General features: G+C 38.0%; 2 pseudogenes; both read left to right on the top strand.

Moving 5' to 3' along the window:
• The first annotated feature begins 357 nt into the window (after window positions 1–357).
• LOC116888111 lies at window positions 358–1384 on the top strand (annotated as a pseudogene).
• Window positions 1385–13707: 12323 nt separating this feature from the next.
• LOC116888110 lies at window positions 13708–14665 on the top strand (annotated as a pseudogene).
• The last annotated feature ends 797 nt before the right edge of the window (window positions 14666–15462 follow it).

Raw genomic sequence — 15462 nt, 5'->3', positions numbered from 1 at the left:
AGGTTTTTTTCTGAATGTCTTACCCATTGGTGTTTGGGCCGTATTGATGACTCCCACTAACAATGTGTGAAGGTCAATATGTGATTTAAACTATAGTAGTATTTCCTTTACAAACTTAGGTATAATTGTGTTTGGGACATAGATATTAAGAATTGCTATGTCATCTTGGTGCATTTTTCCTTTGATAAGTATTAGTGTTCTTCCCCATCTCTTTTGATTAGTTTTTGTCTGAAGTCTATTTTCTTAGGTATTAAAATAGCTACACCAGGTTCTCGAGCCACTACTGCCAATCTGAGACCATGAAACTGCTTGCCAGACTCTGCCCATTGTATGCTAACAATCCCAACAGTTTCAAAATCCAAGATGACAACCCTCATGAACCAGCTCATTATAAATCTTCTTAAGGAAGAATATGTCCCTCCTTAATTAGATTTACAGTTGTTGAGGTCAGTGCTGTTGACATGGCTTGTGCCATTTTTATCTTAATGAAGGGCTTGACAGATGAGTTTACCCTTGTTGATATGATGGAAGACAAACTGAAGGGAGAGATGATGGATCTCCAGCATGTCAGCCTTTTTGTAGAACACCAAAAATTATCTCTGTCAGAGACTATAGTGTGACTGCAAACTCCAAGCTGGTCATATCACAGCAGGACCTGTTAGCAGGAGGGAGAGAACTGACTCAATTTAGTCAGCAAAATGGGACTATCTTCAAGTTCATAATTCCTAATGTTGTGAAGTACAACTCAAACTGCAAGCTGCTGATTCTTTCAAAGCCCGTGGATAGCTTGGCCTACATAGCTTGGAAAATAATGTGGCTTTCAAAAATACTGAGTTAATGGAAGTGCTTGCAATCCAAATTCAGCTTGAATGCATTACCAGGTGGAGATAGGCTTGGGATTCGACCATTAAACTGTCATGGACGGGTCCTAGGGAAGCACGCAGACTCCAATGTGATCATGTGGAGTGGCATCAATGTTGCCAGCAACTTTCTGAAGAATCTGAATGCAAAACTGAGCACTGATGCAGACAAGGAATAGTGGAAGGAGGTTCACAAGCAGGTAGTTGACAGTTCCTATGATTTGATCAAACTGAAAGGTTATACATCCTGGGTCATTCACCTTTCTGTGGCAGATTTGGCAGAAAACATAATGAAGAATCTTCATCAGGCACATCCCATTTCCACCATGATTAAGAATCTCTTTGGAATCAATGATGTCTTCCTCAGTGTCCCTTGTCTCTTGGGACAAAATGGAATCTCAGGTGTTGTGAAGATGACTCTCACTCTTGAAAAGGAGACCCACTTGAATTATTTTTCTGCATGGCTAATTTTAGCTAATTTGATGGCCTCTAGATGGGTAGCAAGATTGTTTAAGGCAGAATAAGGTATCATTGAGTACACATACTATTTCTTAAATTGTTCACCCATTGACATGTTTAGACTGCTTTCATATATTGACTATTATGAAATATCATGCAATGAACATGGAAATTGAGTTAATCACATTTAGGTAACAACTTTTCTTTGCAGTACCTACCCAGAATAAAACTTGCTAGATGTTACGAGTAATTCTGGTAGTGAGTTTTTAATAACCCCATTTCCCCCACACAATTGTTGCATTAATTTGCAATATCACCAATATTGTATAATGATTTATTGCACATTGCCAGGAATGATCTTTCATCTTTTGATCACAGTCATTTCAACAGATGTGAGTAAATATCTTAATATGGCTTTATTTATATTTTTGTAGAGTTCCTCTTTATATGCCTTTATCATTTGTATGTCTGCTTAGGAACAATGTCTATTCAGGCCTTTCATCCCTATTTAATAGGTTTGGACTTCTTGCTTTTTTTGTTTTGTTTTGTTTTGTATTTTGTTTGTTTGATTTTTGCTACCATGCTTTAACACTTATTAGATATTTTGAATACTAATCATTTGCTCTATATATTATTTAAAAGTACTTTATTCTATAGCTATATTTTAGGTTCTTGCTTGCTTGCTCTTCTGTGCAAACCCCTTTTTTTATTTGATATAATCTGGCTTGTCTATTTTTTGCTATTATTATCTTTGCTTTTAGTGTTATACCCAAGAAATCATTGTTAATACCAATTCCTATATTTTCTTCTAAAAGTTGTACTTCTTCAAGTTCTTAAATTCAAACATTTAATTAATTTTTGCAAACTTTTTGAAAATCATATAAAAGGTCATATTTTATTTGCTTTCATATTTCCCCATGACTTACAAGATGGAACTATCTTTTAGCCATTTTATTTTTTAAAACATTTTTCAAAGACCTGTTGAGCATAAATTAATGGGCTTATTTCTGTGTTTTCTACTTTGTCTACTAGTCTGTGTTTCTTTTATGCATTATAATCATATTTTATTATTTTGTCTTCATATTATGGTTTGAAATGAGGAAATGTGATGCCAGTACCTTTATCTATCTTTCTCAAAATTGCTTTTATGATTATAAGTCTTGTGTTGCTCCGATTTTATCCTTGGAACTATTTTGTTTTTGTTTTGTGAAGAATTTCACTGGGTTTTTGGTGATGACTAAATTTACTGATAGTTTTAGATAGTATATTAGTTATATTTCTTTTTTTGGCAGTTTCATTGGGATCAGTTTATTTTCAGTGACTGAACTTCCTCTGTAATCAGATACATGACAAGAAGGAATTTGTGAGAGAAAAGATTTTACTACATTTTACAGTTCAAGGAAAGACATTCTATCATGAAGGTGAAGGCATGGCAGCATGTTTGGAAAACCAGAATCAAACTGTATGGATAGTCAGGTAGTAGAGAGTGAGCAGGAACTGAGGTCAAGCTAAAATTCAACACTCTCTGTCAGTGAGCCCCATTTACTCTAGTTAAGTACCACATCCTACAGGTTTCACAGACTTTGAAATTAGTGTCACTATCTGTGGATGAAGTGTTTGGACACATGAGCCTAGTGGAGATATTACATTTGAAATAGATCAGATAGATAATGTCTATTCTTGTTATCAATTTAAATGACATATATTTGCATTTTCTTCGGTTTCTCTCAGATTTCATGTAATATGTCTATATATACATCTTTATGTAGCAGTACTCTATACTAGAAATAAGTCAATACTTTTGAATTTTAGTTGATCTCCTTTTATAATTTGAAAATGAATCTCTTTGGGATTGAATTAAGTGAGTTTTAAAGTTCATATAGAAAAGGCTGTATAGAAACATTATATTTTCTTTATTTATAAACAGAGTAATGACAAATTCTATTCTGAACTCACAAGAGTATTAGAAATATTGCAATCATAGTGGCACTATGTTTACTAATAACATGCTTTCTTACTACAGTAATGTATTTGAAACAGGCCCTTCCTTATAAAGCTTCAATGAATTGACTTTATTTTTTTATCTCATCTTGATTCTTTGCCTGTTTTATATTCATATTTTCATCCATACTGAACTAATGCTTATCCATTTTAGAAAAGGGACAATGCACATCCAACTTCAGAGGAGAATCATACTTAAAGTAATGGTGGAGCCTCGGGGCAATAATAAAGCTGCTCTGCTTAATTGGTATTGAGAGAAAGTGGAAAATATTATTCTGCATTTGCTTATCATATTGATACTGAATTATTCTAATATGGAATAAGTTTCCAAAACTGGTAATTTTACATTAAAGTCTACTAAATGATATATTCTATACTTAAAATTTATTGACTTAATGAATAATCAATTTTGTTCTAACAAGATTGTGAAACATTTTGTATTTCTAAATTTAGTCAAACCTGAGAAAACTACAATATTCAACTAGTCTATTCAATCTAGGTTGCATCAAATTCTGCTATTTTATAACTAAACAGTGTTGAGATTAAATAGTTAGTCTACCTTTTATAGAAAGCATAAGTAGGGGTTGGGGATTTAGCTCAGTGGTGAGGCTTTAGGAAGCGCAAGGCCCTGTTCGGTCCCAGCTCCGAAAAAAAAGAACCAAAAAAAAAAAAAAAAAGAAAAGCATAAGTAGCAAAATGTGCTGGATTTTCAAGTAAAATTTCCCTTTTTTTGAAACCAAGTATAAAATTTTTTCATGCATGTCATAATACTGTTAAAAATTTTTATGTGGAATTGTGCAAAGAAGCGAATTGAATTAACTAGAAACAGTTACACTTTGACATGTTTGAATTGGAGAAGGTTGGGACAAAGTCTAACTTAGCAGTTTTTTCCTGTTCTATTCACACAAGGATCCACATGTGAATATCAATTATATGGTTGGTTCTTGCAGACAATAACTTTTATAAAGCTAAATGAGAATGAATCATTTCTTGCATTTTGGTATAAATATATATGGGATGAAGTTTCATGATTGCATGAAATGTAAAAGAAACATATTTTTCTGCCTTTATCTACTTAAGCATGTTTCTTGTCATTTGAAAGGACATTGCAAAGCTGTTAGATAAAATTGAAAGTGAAATGTTAAACCAACTTCTGTTAAGTTTGTTTGTTATATACTATCATGGGAAAGCTTAGAGACATGGATTCTTAATGTTGAAAATAGATGATGTATTTTGAGAATTTGAACTCACTGGTTTAATATTTGTGTTCTGCCAAGTGATCCATCAAGGAGACCCCAAACCTTCACTTTTCAAGATTACTTCTATTGCTGGGGCAAGAAATGGACAGGTCCAATTTTTCTTGGCTACTATAAGATTTTGTTAGCTCTTTCTACAGTAATGTAGTGAAGAAAAAGACACATTACTTATGATATTTTCAGGATATTTCATTGCTGGAGCTTATAATTCCTCACCACTAAATAACCTCAGACTAATGGAAACAATCTAAAACCTGGTGGAACTCATGGCAATATCTTTCTTGTACACTCTGCTAGAATCCCAAATAGTTCATAAACCTCAAAAGCTAAACAATACTTGAGACATCTGAGCCATTTGGTACCTTGCAGTCTTAGGAGAGATGTTGGTCAAAGGAAACACAACTTTATTATATATGGAGGATAAATACAAGCAATCTATTGTACTACATATGATTAAAGTTAAAACCTGCATAATGTGTTCCTTTAAAATGCTGACACTAAGTAAGTGCTCTTAGAACTGTGAGGTAGTATGCTAAATGCATATTTTTTCTTAATCTTTAATAAAATACTTAAAGTTTAAGTCCTGGTTGCCGGAAATAAAAATTCAAAAGAATCATACCATCTTTTATGTCATTTCTTTTAAAACAATAAAATAAATAGTCAAAATTGTATGTTTATGCATCCCACAAATTCCAAAAATTTTAAAAGGTAAGCCATTATTCATAAGAGACACAAACTTTTTATGTAATAATTTTATGATTCCTTTGTTTTTGAAACTGTAATGTGAAATCATTTTATTTTCTTTAATAACTAAGTTCTGTGACATTGCACTATACCTTGATAAAAGTATTGATTATAAAAAAATTATTTAGTAAGTCATGAAGAAATAACTTAACATATTTCATAAAAAGTTGATTAAAACAAGTCAAACTATTGGTATATTTTGGCAATAGTTAATGGGTTTTTAAATAAATTAGAATCTATTGTGAAATAATCTTGCCCATGAACCTGTAATAGATTTGTCATAATACTGTTACATTTTTTAGTGTGGAATTGTTTAATGGAACATACTGAATTAACTAGAAACAGCTATACTTTGATATGTATGAATTGGAGAGGATTGGGGCAAAGTCTTACTTAGCAGTTTTCTCCTGTTCTATTCATACTGTCATAAGCAGTAATTTTAAAGGGAAGAATGCCATTGTCATTATGAAGTAAATACCCATGTAGCTGCCATAAAAGTTGTGGTCACAAAAAAAGCTGTGGTCACTCTTGTTATTATTAATGGCATGTGAGCAGTGTGCAAGATAAAGCAAAAAAAATCAATTTAATGTATGTAAGTAGATATGCACACAAAAATGAAGATATTCATTGTAGGCCATTTGCTACTTAGTATTTTGATCTATTTCTGCTACAAAAGTGAATATTTGAGCCTACCTAATTCTTAAAGGAAAATATTTAGTTCATGGCTCCAGAGGTTAGACATTCAAGATCAGGTGGACACATCTGGTAGGAGCCTCATATTAAATTTTTCCCACAAAATAATATTTATGATTATTTGAGAATTTCACACAATACATCCAATATCATTTGCTTTGCATTCCTCCAGATCTATTCTTCAACTCTTATGTCCCCCCCCAAATATACTAAGTCCAATTTGGGTTGGCTATATACTCAATGGAGCATGCTCATACTCTCAATAGCCAGAGCATTAAAGAAAACACACACACACACACACACACACACACACACACACACACACACACACACTTGAAACTGCCAAACTATAACATTTGTTGTTGTAGTAACCCAGTACCATAACAGGAAAACTTGCAATATTGATAAGTAATTAAATAGTAATAAAACTGTTAATTCTATCATGTAATCTTAAATCCTCATGACTCAATACTTTTCAACATTATCACATTGGAAATCTATTTTCATGAGTGTTTGAAAGGACAAATCCTGTCCAAACCTTGTAACTATGAGTTTTCAATTGCAGATGCAACAATTTTCTACAAAATTATTGGCTTAAAACAACACAAGAATTATGTTATAATTCATTATGTCCTAAGTTGGCCATGGCTCTTCCTTGACTAAGACAAAAGTATTGGCAGTAGATCTAAGTCTGCCATTCCCAGCTCTTACAGTTGTTCCTCATACCTTCACTTGAGGTTCCATTCCTTCTTTTAAAAGCTAGGTGTGAGTGAGCCATTCTCACCACTCATTATTGTGACTTCTCTCCTGCCTCATTCTTCCACTTTGACACATCCTTGTAATTGTAAAGAGCATTAGACATTCCAGCATAACTATTTTAAAACCAGCTGACTAGCAAACCTAATTCCATCTACAATTTTAATTTTTCATTTTTGTGTAATGTAATTGAGTCACAGATTCAGAAGATTAGGAATGTGGACAATTTTGAGGCCATTAGTCTACTAACAGTGGTTTCTTTAAGAGTTAATTTATTTTTCAACCTGGAAATAAATTAATAATTACTATTAAAATACTTTCAAGGGGCTGGAAAGATAAGTTGGTTGGTAAAGTTATTGCCATGCAAACATGAGGATTTGAGTTTCCATGGAGAGGACCTGATAACCTGAGTCAAAAGTCAGTTGCAATGTCATGTACCTGTCACATCAGCACATCAGAGGAAAAGATTGTTGGCTATTGATAGACTAAACAGTGGGTCTTTTTGTTCGGTAAGAGAAACTTTGTCTCAAAAACAAGATGAAGATTAATAGAGGAAGACACAACCTCAACTTCTGGCCTCCACAAATGCATACATTGGACATATATAGGCACACACTTTAATACACATGCATACACCACACATATACACAAACATATAAGACACTCAAAAGCATTTTGTTCACTCTACCTTTGTGGGGATTTGAATATGCTTGTCCCATGGGAACTGACCCTACATAGTAGGTGTGGGATTGTTGGAGGAAGTGTGTCACTGTAGGTAGGCTTTTAGGTCTCCTAGTGTTTAAGCTGTGCCTCATGTGGGGGAAAAACCAAAACAGATAAACGAAAAACTGTTCCTGGTTGTTTATAGAAAACAGTGTTTGTCTCTTTCTGGCTTTCTTCAGTTGAAAAAAATAGAACCATTCGCTCCTCCAGCACCATGTCTGCCTGAACATTTCTATGCTTCCTGCCATGATGATAATAGACTGAACCTCTGAAACTATAAGCCAGCAAAAAGTAAATACTTTCTTTTTATAAGAGTTGCTTTGTAGGAATCTCAGCTAAGTTCACCCCCATAGAATTCTCCAAAGACTCCAGTCCCTGGACTCCAGCTAGACTCACAGATGCCATCACCAATTTCCATGCTCATGCTCACTTCCAACCCTTTCCAGCTCCCTTCTCCCCACACCTGATCTCCATCCCCATCCCATCCTCACTCCTTCTCCCACACAGTTCCCCCTCTCTATTTGCCTCTGATGACTATTTTGTGTCCCCTTCTGAGTGAGCTTCATATACCTTCCTTGCACCCTCATTGTTATCCAGTTTATTTGGATCTGTGGATTATAGAACGGTTATCCTGCACTTTGTGCCTAATATCCACTTATAAGTGAGTACATATCATACATGTCTTTCTTGGTCTGGGTTACCTCACTCAGGATGATATGCTCAAGTTTGATACATTGGCCTAGCTGAGATTCCTACAAGAGGGGAACATAAAGACTGAAGTGGCCACCTCCTATAGCAAAGCAAGACTTCCAGTGGAGGGAGGTGGACATCAATCCCACCCACAAAACCTTGACTCAAAATTTGTCCTGCCTATAAGATGTGCAGGGATAACGATGGAGCAGAGACTGGGGGAACAGCCAACCAATGACTGAACCAACTTGAGACCTCATGTGAGAGAGACATCCATTGCAGACAGGAACCTACTATAACTGTCTCCTGAGAGGCTTCATCCAGCCAAGATGACAGAGACCCACAGCCAAACATCAGGTAGAGCTTGTGGATTCTTGTGGAAGAGCAGGGAAAGAACTGCACTAGCTGGAGTGGTCGAGAACACAAGAAGACCCACAGAGTCAACTAACTGGGGCCCAGCGTAGCTCAAAGAAACTTAAATACCAGCAAAAGAGCATGCAGGGGTTGGACCCATGCCACCTACACATTTGTAGCAGCTGTGCAACTTGGTCTCTTTGTAGGTCTTCAAACAATTGGAGCAAGGGCTGTCTCTTAACTTTGTTCCCTACCATTGGATTCCTTTCCTCTACATGGACTGCCCACTTGGATCTCAGAGGGAGAGGATGTGTCTAGTCCTGCTGGGACTAGATATCCCAAGGTAGGGTAGTACTCAAGGGGTCTTCCCATTCTCTGAGGGGTAATGGAGTTGGAAGGAATGTGTAAGGGCCAGACTGGGAGGAGAGTAAGAAGGGGGTAGACTAAGATCAGGATGTAAAGTGAATAAATAAATAAATAAATAAATAAATAAATAAATAAATAAATAATTGAAGAAAAAAAAGATAATTGCCTTGGTCATGTTGCTATCACAGCCATGAAAACTGATGACAACAAACCTAATTCCTTTCATGGCATGGGTCTCAAATTGAACCAGTCATTGGTTGGTCACTCCCACAAATTCTCTACCACTATTACCCCCAGCACATGTTGCAGGCAGGAAAATTTGTAGGTTGAAGATTTTGTTGCTAGGTTGGTGTCCCAGTTCCACCATTGGAAGCCTTCCATGGTTACAGAAGACGGGCTGTTCAGGCTTTCTGTCTGACCACTACTAGGAGTCTTTCCTAGTAATTCTCATAGATTCCACAGAGTTTCCATTGCACTAGGTTTCCACCTCACCCCAGAAATTACCACCTCTCCTCCGAGTTTTAGTCATTTCTCCCAGGATTTTCTTCCTATATCCACCTGATCTCTCTTGTTCATACACCCACCTGTACCCAGTCCAGAAGTAGAAATATATTTTCCCTTCCCAGGGATATCCTCCTTATTATGTAGCCTCTCTGAGTCTTTGGATTGTAGCATGATTATCTTTTACTTCACAGCTAATATCCACTTATGAGTACATACCATGCTTTTCTTTCTAAGTCTGGGTTAACTCACTCAGGATGATTTTTTTTTCTAGTTTCATCCATTCATATGCAAATATCATGATATTTTTAACAGCTGAGTAATACTCCATTGTATAATTATAACACATTTTCTGTATCCATTCTTCTGTCAAGGGACTTCTAGGTTGTTTCCAGTTTCTGGATATTATGAATAAGGCTGCTGTGAACATAATTGAGCAAGTGACCTTGTGGTAGGATGAGTATCCTTTGGTACAGGCCAAGGAGTGGTATAGCTGGTTCTTTCTTTTTTTGACCACCAATTCTTATTTATTCAAATAGTTATAAGTCATGTAAGTGGCCAAATACCTCTTTTTATTGGATATTCTATTTACATTTCAAATGTTATCCCCTTTCCCAGTTTTCCCTGTGGAAACCCCTATCATAGCCCACCTCCTTCTGCTTCTATGAGGGTGCTCCCCCTCCCACCCATTCCTTTCTCCCCACCCTGGCATTCCCCTAAACTGGGGCATCTAGCCTTCACAGGACCAAGGGCCTCTCCTCCCATTGATGCCTGACAAGGCCATCTTCTGTGTATAGCTGGTTCTTGTAGTGGATCAATTCCCAATTTTCTGAGAAACTGCCATATTAATTTCCAAAGTGGCTGTACAGTTTGTACACTGACAAACAATGAAGGATCATTCCACTTGCTCCACATCCTTGACAACATGAGCTCTCACTTGTGTTTTTACCTTAGTCATTCTGACAGGTGTAAGAAGGAACCTCAGAGTCATTTTGATTTGCATTCCCCTAATGGCTAAGGAGGTTGTACATTACTGTAAGTGTGCCTTGGACATTTGAGATTTCTCTGTTGAAAATTCTGTTTCAATCCACTGCCTGGAGGGCCAGGAGTCAGCCCAGAGACCTAGAATGGAACCAAACACGACTGTCAAAAATAGAAAAAAAAATCAATGAAATTATTCGTAATGATATTTGATATTCCACTATACTCATAGACTAGACCATAGCATAATTTTCATCAGATAGGGTTCATCCAGCAACTGATGGGAGTGGATAGAAAACTCACAGCCAAGCATTAGAAAGAGCATGGGAAATCCTGCAGAAAAGGAGGAGGAAGAATTGTAGGATCCAAAGAAGTCAAGGACATCACAAGGCCATTGCCCACAGAATCAATTAATCAGGGCTCATACAAGCTCACAGAGACTGAACTGACAATCAGTCTATGAATCTGATCTAGGCACTCTGCATATGTGCAGTTTTGTGTTCTTGTGGAACTCCTAACAGTGGGAGTGGGGCTGTTTTTGACTCTTTTTTGTGGTTTTGTGACCATTTTCCTTCTATTGAGTGACCTTGTCCAGCCTTAAGATGAGAGAGGGGCCTAGTTTTACTGAAACTTGATATACCATGTTTGGCTATTATCCCTGAGAGGCCTGCTCCTTTTTGAAGGGAAATGGAGGAGGAATGGATCTGGGAGAAAGGGAGGTCGGTGGGTCCAGGAGACTGGGTGGAAAAGAAGGAGTGAAAACTATGGTTGAGATGCAATATGTAAGAGAAGAATAAAACAAAACAAAACAAAAAACCAATTCCTGTCAATAAAGCCACCATTTTAAACTATTGTAGCTGTTTTCACCCATGTTTTGATTTCACATCTCTTAATATGTATATATGTTTTTTTAAAATTCTCGTAACCATCTTTAAATTGTTGATGGACACCTCCAAACAACTCATTGAGCAAGAAGATGCCAACTCGTGCCTACATAGAACCTTCACCCATGCAGGGTGTCATTGATACAGGAAAGTACTTTGCAGGCTACCAAAAGTAAAAAAAATAAGAGAGAAGGGGAGGAAAAACATAGACACAAACCATTTGATGTATGCTGTCTTGCCTGAAATATATGCTAGGGCAATGGTGCCATAAAGCTTGTGAGAATAACCAACTAATGTCTGGTTTGACTTAAGGTCCACTCCGTGAGATGAACCCATACCTGACACTACTTCTATGACCAAGAACTAGAAATTAGATTGCCTAGAGGAATAGGGTAAAACCAAATACTACTGGTCTTTAAAAAAAACCGTAATAATAAAATAACTAGTAATGATAATCTGCTATAGATCAAGGCCTGTCTTTGTCAGGGTTTCTGTTCCAGCACAAACATCATGACCAAGAAGCAGGTTGGGGAGGAAAGGGTTTATTCAGCTTACACTTCCACATTGCTGTTTCATCACCAAAGGAAGTCAGGACTGGAACTCAAGCAGGTCAGGAAGCAGGAGCTGAAGCAGGGGCCATGGAGGGATGTTTCTTACTGGCTTCTTCCCCTGGCTTGCACAGCTTACTCTCTTATAGAACCCAAGACCACCAGTCCAGGGACAGCACCACCCACAATGGGCTGCCCCCCCCCACCTGATCACTAATTGAGAAAATGCCTCACAGCTGGATCTCATGAAGGCATTTTTCTCAACTGAGGCTCCTTTTTCTGTGATAACTCCAGCTTGTGTCAAGTTGAAAACAAAACCAGCCAGTACAATGCCTTATTTTGCCACCATCAGAGGAGTTATTTCCAGTAGCAAATGAGAACAAATACAGAGACCCATAGCCAGACATTATACAAGGAGAAAGACCTTGGAATATTCAGCACTAATTGGGATTCCCCATAAAATATTTCACCTCAGATCTCATGGAAGAAGTGGGAAGAGTGTAAGAGCCAGAGGCAAACTAGTCCCTCTAAATCAACTGAGGAAAGCTCATAGGAACTCACAAAAACTAAAGCAGCAAGCACAGGGCCTACATTAATGTGCACCAATTCTCTCTCTCTCTCTCTCTCTCTCTCTCTCTCTCTCTCTCTCTCTCTCTCTCTTCCCCTCATATATACACATACATACATATGCATACACATATACATGTTTTCAGTTTAATGTTTTCATGGAATACCTGAATGTGTGATTGTGTGGGTCTCTGATACTTGTATCTTCTTTTAGACTCTTTTCCTGTGTTAGTTTGCCTTGTCCAACTTAGCTGTAATGGTTTTGTTTTATGTTGTTATATTTTATTTTGTTATGTTTTGTTGTTATCTCTTAGAATCCTGTTTTTTTCCTAATGCTAGACAGAAAGGAAGTGGATCTGGAGGTGAGTGGAAGGGAGGAGGAATTTTGAGCTTTAGAGGGAGGGGAAAACTGTAATCAGAATATATTGCATAAAAAATCTATTTTCAGTAAAATGAAAAAGGACAATAAACAAACCAAAAAAGGAGCCAAAATTTAAAACCAAACCAACATTGTTAAAAATTTAGAAATAAATGCTAAACATGAACAACCAAAACTGAAAACCTGGAAAATAAATTTATCATGTCGAGTTCCTACAGTTTGGTAGCGTTCAAGACTATCAGAAACAAATGAATTCAACTGCTCACCCACCAACCAACTGCTTTTCTAGAGTACAAGGACAAAATCCATCCCAGAATGCACCTGATATGGGCTGGTATCTAGCATACTTCACAATGATCCCTTATGATGCCATGTGCAACGGACCAATCAAGGCTCATCAAAATCTACAATTCTTTTTTTCTTCTCACATTCTGTCTCCAACAACTGTACTTTCTTGGCTATGATAGTATTTAAATTGTTACAAACAGAAAAGGATTTCCAGTGAAGTGGAAATTTCTGGTTTCAGTGGAGACCCAGTTGTATCATGTGATGTTTCATTGGAAACTGTACTATGGGAGGATGTTTTGCTGAGGTGGACAAGTGAAAACATGTTTTGCTGAGAACAGACACATACTATTTTTCTGGAAGCTGCCTGGTGAAAGGGCATGTGATGTTTTCCTGGATCAGATGCTTGAGAGGATATGTGATGTTTTGGAAAGATTGTAAGTATAATCCAACAGACAATAGATGATGTTCTGGCATTGGATCACCTTGTTGGTCTTCCTTATGCTTTCCTGACAACACTCTGGCATGGATTCACATTAATTTCTTCTCTAATCTTCAATTGTCATAACTTTGCAGAAAGAAATTCTCCAGATCTCTGTTCCTCCCTGTTCCAGAGACAGCAACATCTTCCCATGTATTGCCAGTCTCATCCATTAGACAATGGTGAAGGTAGCAGTGAATAGATTTGGCCATATTGGGTGCCTGGTTACCAGGATTGTTTTCTCATCTATATCTGGCAAAGTGGAGATTGTTGTCATCAATGACCCCTTCATTGACCTCAACTACATGGTCTACATGTTCCAGTATGACTCTAACCATGGCAAATTCAATGATACAGTCAAGAGAATCACAATCTTCCAGGAGAGAGATCCCACTAACATCAAATGGGGTGATGCTGGTGCTGAGTATGTCCTGGAGTCTACAGACATCTTCACTACCATGGAGAAGGCTGGGAGTCACTCGAAAGATAAGGCCAAAAGGATCATCTCTGCCCTTTCTGCCAATGCTCCCTTGTTTGTGATGGGTGAGAACCATGAGAAGTACGACAATTTGCTCAAGATTGTCAGCAATGCCTCTAGTACCACCAACTGCTTAGCCCACCTGTCCAAGGTCATCCTTGACAACTTTGGCATTGTGGAAAGACTCTTGACCATAGTACATACCATCATTTCCATTTAGAAGACTGTGGATGTCTCCTGTGGAAAGCTGTATTGTGATGGCCGTGGGGCTTCCCAGAACATCATCCCTGCATCCACTGGTGCTTCCAAGACTGTGGGCAAGGTCATCCCAAAGATGAACGGGAAGCTCACTGGCCCAGCCTTCCTCAATATATCTATCATGGATCTGACATGCCTCCTGAAGAAACCTGCCAAATATGATGACATCAAGAGGTGGTAAAGCAGGTATCTGAGGGCCCACTAAAGGGCATCTGGGGCTACACTGAGGACAAAGTTTTCTCCTGCAACTTCAACAATAGCTCCCACTCCTCCACCTTTGATACTGGGACTAGATTACTCTCAATGGAAACTTTGTAAAGCTCATTTCCTGGTATGACAATAAATATGGCTACAGAAACAGGGCAGTGGACCTCATGGCCTGTATGGCCTCCAAGGTGTAAGAAGCCTTGGGCCACCCACCCTAGCAAGGAAACAAGAGGAAGAGAGAGTCCTTCAGGTGCTGAGGAGTCTCTGTCTCAATTTGGCTCCAAACACTAAGCAGTTCCCTCACCATTTCTGGTCCAGACCCCCATAACAACAGAGGGCCTTAAGGAGCCCTACTCTCTTGAATACTACCAATAAAGTTTGCTGCACCCACAAAAAAAGAAAAAGAAAACAAGGAAAGGGAAAAAGGGGGAAGCTGGAAGAAGGGGGAAGAAAGGGAAAGAAGAAAAGAGGAGGAAGGAGGGGGAGGAAGGAGGGGAAGAAGGACAGGGAAAGGAAAAGAGAGGGGAGAGAGAAAAGAGAGTGGGGATATAAAAAGGGGGAAGAAAAAAGAGAGGGAAAAGAGGAGAAAAGAGAGGGGAAAAGAGAGGAGGGGGGAAAATAGATGAGGAAAAGAGAGAGGGGGAAAAGAGAGAGGGGGGAAAGAGGGAATAAAGAGAGGGAAGTAAAAAGAAAGAGAAGGGGGACAAGAGAGGAGAGGGGGAAAGAGAGAGGGGGAAAGAGAGGGAAAAAGACAGAAGAAAGAAAAGAGAAGAGAAAGGAGAGGGGGAAAAGAGAGGGTAAAAAAGATGGTAAAAAAAAAAGAGAAAGGGGAAATAGAGAAGGGAAAAGGTGGGGAAAAGAGGGGGGGAAGAGAGAGAGGTGAGGAGAAGAAAGACAGGTGTAGGGAGAAGAGAGAGAGGTGGGGAGAGGGGGAGAGGTGCGGATAAAAGGGAGGGAGAGGGATGGAAAGAGAGGGAAAGGGAGGGGAAGG

Source organism: Rattus rattus, chromosome X (genome assembly GCF_011064425.1).
Source record: "Rattus rattus isolate New Zealand chromosome X, Rrattus_CSIRO_v1, whole genome shotgun sequence".
In the NCBI taxonomy this organism is placed as follows: Eukaryota; Metazoa; Chordata; class Mammalia; order Rodentia; family Muridae; genus Rattus; species Rattus rattus.
Note: the sequence above shows the minus strand (reverse complement) of the source record. Positions and strands in the feature narration are given on the sequence as shown.